Source organism: Mauremys reevesii, unplaced genomic scaffold (genome assembly GCF_016161935.1).
Source record: "Mauremys reevesii isolate NIE-2019 unplaced genomic scaffold, ASM1616193v1 Contig152, whole genome shotgun sequence".
Classification (NCBI taxonomy): domain Eukaryota; kingdom Metazoa; phylum Chordata; order Testudines; family Geoemydidae; genus Mauremys; species Mauremys reevesii.
In genome coordinates, this window is record NW_024100774.1 from 83,427 (window position 1) to 88,373 (window position 4,947).

General features: G+C 44.6%; 1 long non-coding RNA gene across 1 annotated transcript; it reads right to left on the reverse strand.

Moving 5' to 3' along the window:
- Positions 1-2,158: 2,158 nt before the first annotated feature.
- On the reverse strand, positions 2,159-4,679 carry LOC120393147. Its single transcript, XR_005591929.1, has 4 exons — positions 4,660-4,679; positions 3,610-3,668; positions 2,693-2,731; positions 2,159-2,562 (listed from the first exon to the last, which is right to left on the reverse strand). It is a non-coding gene; the product is annotated as an uncharacterized LOC120393147 (long non-coding RNA).
- Positions 4,680-4,947: the final 268 nt, after the last annotated feature.

Consider the following 4,947-nt stretch of genomic DNA (forward strand, 5'->3'; position numbering starts at 1 on the left):
GTAGCTGGCGGTGAAACGTTTGTAGAGACTTGAGCTCAAGAATGGTAGAGCTTATGTTCTGTTAATGTGGCTAGTGGAACTAATGACAGGCCCAGGTGGGGTAGAAGATCTTGCTTATTTCTTTTGATTTGTGGGCTATATCATTTGGTTTGGACTTTGGTTACCTCAGAAAGGGGATGGAATTGAATGTGACCTGGCTGGAGGGCCGAGTCCCCATCCTAGACAACCAGAGTGTGAAGGAGGAGATGGGCTGAAGTTGCTGCAGTGCTGGGCCCTGTCATGAGGAGGTGTCTCTGGAAGACTGAGTCTTGTAACAGCACTGCTGTTCTTGAATGTTTCCTTCACATTTTAAAACAGGAGAACAGAGTGAGGAAAACCCTCCTCATAGCCACCTGCTGTTTCAGGGAGCATTGGAAGGCTTCTGACAAGAAGTACTTATACCCTGAGCCTGACAGCGGATATCTCGATCAGATAGGACACCCTGCACTGAAAATGCTGCAGCATGAGTTTGAGCATCAGACAATGCCACCCTGTTAAGATGGGGGGCTGTTCCAGAACTTGGAATAGACAGAGGGCAAACTGTACAGGTGGCTGGGTAAGGAGGAGAGGAGTATGTGTAGTGTGGTTATGACCTAAGTTGGGGGTGCTCAAGGAAGTGAACTGTTGGCTCCGTGAGGACAGGCTACTCACTGCAGTGTTGTTACTGAGAACAGTTTTAGCAAAGCCAAGTTTTCTGTCCTAGCAGAGAGAAGCATCTTACAGCATTCCTAGTGCAGAGATTGATTCACTGCAGTTATCCTCAAAAAGAACAGGAGAACTTGCGGCACCTCAGAGTAACCAATTTATTTGAGCATACGCTTTTACATGCTACTTCATGGGATGAATGCAGGGGAAAATACAGGAGGAAGATATCTATCTATCTATCTATGTGTATATACACAGAGAACATGAAACAATGCGTGGAGGGTCAGAAGGGGAGGCCCCGAGATAGGACAGACTCTTCTGCTGGGCTGAGAGAATAGCTGGAAAGATTCACAATATTGCTGGGTGGGTTAAGGATCCACTGTTGTGGCCCCTTGTGGTATGTAGTTAGTTTAGCTAGTTGAGTATCCTTTTCCTCTGTAGAGAAGCAAAGTGTGTGTTGTAAATGGCTTCTCTAGTTTTTGTAAAGTCCAGCCACGAGGAAGTTTGTGTGGAAGGTTGGTTTTTGATGGGAGTATCCAGTTTGGAGAGTTCATTCTTAATCTTTCCCTGTTTGCTGTACAGGATGATGGTCAGGTGGTTCCGCAGTTTCTTTGAGAGTGTGTGGCACAATCTGTCAGCATAGTCTGTGTGATACATCGATTGTAATGGATTTTTTACCTTCAGTCCTTTTGATATGATGTCCATCCATTTGCATTTGGAAAGAAAGATGATATCTGTCTGTATCTGTGCGAGTTTTTATGAAGTTGATGGATTTCCACTCCATACGGCTAAATTCAGTGCCTTGCATAATGACAGGTTTCAGAGTAGCAGCCATATTAGTCTATATTTGCAAAAAGTACAGGAGTACTGGTGGTACCTTAGAGACTAACAAATGTATTTGAACATATGCTTTCGTGGACTACAATCCACTTCATCGCATGCATGTAGTGGAAATACAGTAGGAAGATAGATATAGATATATAAACACACAGAACCTGAAATAATGGGTGTTACCATACACACTGTAATGAGAGTGATCTCTCTCCTGCTGGTAATAGCTCATCTTAAGTGAAAAACTTTTTGTAGTGGTAGTCAAATCTTTATGTAATGACTCATACACTCCCGGTTTTTATTTAAGCCTAATGTAATGGTGTCCATTTGGCAAATTAATTCCAATTTAGCAGTCTCTGGCTGGAGTCTGTTTTTAAGTTTTATTGCTGTAATTTTGCGACTTTTAGGTCTGTAATCGAGTGACCAGGGAGACTGAGGTGTTCTCCGACTGGTTTCTGAATGTTATAATGCTTGACGTCTGATTTGTGTCCATTTCTTCTTTTCCGTAGAGGCTGTCCGGGTTGGCCAATGTACATGGCAGAGGGACATTGCTGGCCCATTATGACATTTATCACATTGGTAGATGTGCAGGTGAATGAGCTTCTGACAGTGTGGCTGATGTGATTAGGTCCAATGATGATGTCCCCTGAATAAATATGTGGACAGAGATGGCAAAGGGCTTTGTTGCAGGGATAGGTTCCTGGGTTAGTGTTTTTGTTGTGTGGTCTGTGGTTGCTGGTGAGAATTTGATTCAGGTTGAGGGGCTGTCCGTAAGCAAGGACTGTCCTCTCTCCCAAGATCTGTGAGAGTGATGGATCATCCTTCAGGAGAGGTTTTAGATCCCCAGAGCAGTGCCGCTGATTGGAAGGGATATGTTGTCCCAAAATGTGAAATAGTTATGGGTGAGGTAAAAGCCACAAAGTTCGGCCCCCATGTTTGCCGTGACTTAGAACAACGCTTCCTCAGCTCTCGTCGCCTAACGCCCCTGCTTTCCTTGAGCTTGTTTCCTTGCTTGGAGAGCATTCCATGAAGATGGCCTGCTGGAAACTGGGAAAAGAGATGATATGAGAGAGAGTTGGAATGTCCCTTGGCTGTGGGTCCCCAGGAAGAAATAGGATCCTGCTTGATCTTTTACATCCTCTCTCCCTCCCCTTGGGCACCAGTCATTGCTACTTACTTTAAAGGCGGGCTGGACCCATGGATTTCCATGAGGAGCCTGAAAGAGAAGGAAAAGCAGAGTTAATGTCACACAACCTAGAAGTATATTAGTCTGCTAAACATCAAGTGTTTTGGGAGAGGGGTTCCTTCTCAAATGTTGACACATTCACTTGGTATCATTCTCTGCCTAGAAGACCTACAGGCGCTCACGCAGCTCCCTTGATTCTAAAGTGGTGTTAGAAAAAGAAATCACCTTAGTGACTGAAGTGCTGAATTCCTCATTCTCATCTTCATTAATGACTGTACATATTTCTCAGTTATCCCTGCCCATAATAACTCAGCAAAAGATGGTTTGCTCTTTCTTATACTATTTACATCTCATGTGTACCAAACACCCTTAGTGATTTGGTAGTAAAGCATCACTTCTCTTTAGAGCAAAAACCAATCCTGGCAGTGTAAGGAAGGAAACAATGCTGAGAAAAGTGAGGCTGGTTTGATACTAATTATGTTGCATCTCCTGCAAGCAGACAGATCTCCCTTGTCTGTCTCCAAATGGCCACTGGTGGTAGCTGCCTAGCATGGGAATAGAGTACTGCTGTGGAGGGCATGTCAAGCTGTGGGGTTGGATGTTTGCAAGCTCTCTTCCACCTCCCCCTATAGTATAATGGCAGTGGGTCACACAGTCAACATTTCATCCTCTTTGTCTTCTCTGAAATATAGTTCTAGTTTATTGTGGCTGGAAATGCAGGATGTGGCCTCCAAAGAGGCACAAGGAGATTTTAAGAAGCACTAAATGTTTCATACTCGTTCAGCAAACTGAATGCTGCTGCTGCTGCTAAAAAAAAAGACATCCTCTGAAAAATGCAAGAAGGTGCAGCAAACAGCACATTCAGTCATCCAGTTCAATCCTCCTAGAGAACTGTAGAAATCACTTACCTCCTGACCCTCTGAAAGGAGAGGAAGTAATATGGCTGATCTTTGGCTGTGCAGAGTTGCTGAAAAAGAGAGAAGGCATTCATTAGATGGGGAAGACAGCTGCTACCGAATTGAGGAGATCGGGGGACATGGTTTGAGCTCAATAGCTTGTCCTTCAGAGGGACTTGAGATTAAGAGTGGACCAAGCTGGGGTGTCTGTAAAATTAACGGCAATTATTGCATTCTCACATGGTGCTGCTGGCCAGTTCCCAGCCCTCTCCATTCTTCTTTCCGAACCCCACCATTCAATGGGCTAAAGTGAGGCATGAGAGGGTGTGAGTCATGGAAAGTCCACACCACATTTAAGAGTTGACATGTTTTTATTTCTGCTCCTCGTCATCTAGAGCTCACTTGCCACATTGTCCCTTTAGGGGCACCCTCTGACTCTGTGCAAATTCGGGGTGATCACAGCTCCCCTCCACCCTCCCTGGCCTGTAGCTACAAGCTCACAGACAATCCTGTAATCTTCCCCAGCGGATATTAATTGAAAGATTCCATAGTTGTTTCTTGGATGCTACCAGTTTTGTTCAAACTCCTCCACCTAACTCTCCTTTTCAGTTCTTAGTTATTCAGGATAGTAAAGAGCAGGGCAGATCCAACTGCAGACATTGGCAGTTAACTTGTTTGCCATAGCAATGACTGAACCATCGAAGCATTGCACAAACGATATAATAAAAAAAAGACATTTCCCACTCAGCAAAGGAAAGGGATAGGAGAGAATAGGACTATCACTACACAGATAGTAGCAGGATGAGGTTGGGGGGGAGGAAAAGGACTGTTTGCATTGCAAGAAGATGTTAAGAGGAGGAAGAATGGTTGGGGCCTGTTGGTGGTCAGAGAAAACCCCATCTTTCTTAAAACAACTGCAGAGAATTTGTCTTGTGAGTGCATTTTTTTAGAAGGGTGGCAACCGTATTCCATGTCTGCACTCAAAACCTTGTACGTATATGTACATCTACCCACTTGCCCTCCCTCTCCATGTGCACACAGACAAAGAATCCTAATGCTCACTCTCTGGCAGAGGGTCCACTCTCTTCCAGCAAAGCTCTGTACTGGCTGTAGATCTGTGCCTCTGACAGACCGGGGGCAGGAAAAGGAAGGTCACTTCTTAAAGAGGCCCAGGAGGGAGCACTCATCCTAAAATAAAATGAACGGAAAGGAAATATTAGCATGAGGGGAGCAATTCCCTTCTGTATCTTCTGCTTCCCCATATGATATGATCCATGTTAACAACACCACATGATCCCACCTCCCAGTAAGAGCCCTGTTAATCCAATTTCCTTCCATTATCAAAGGAAA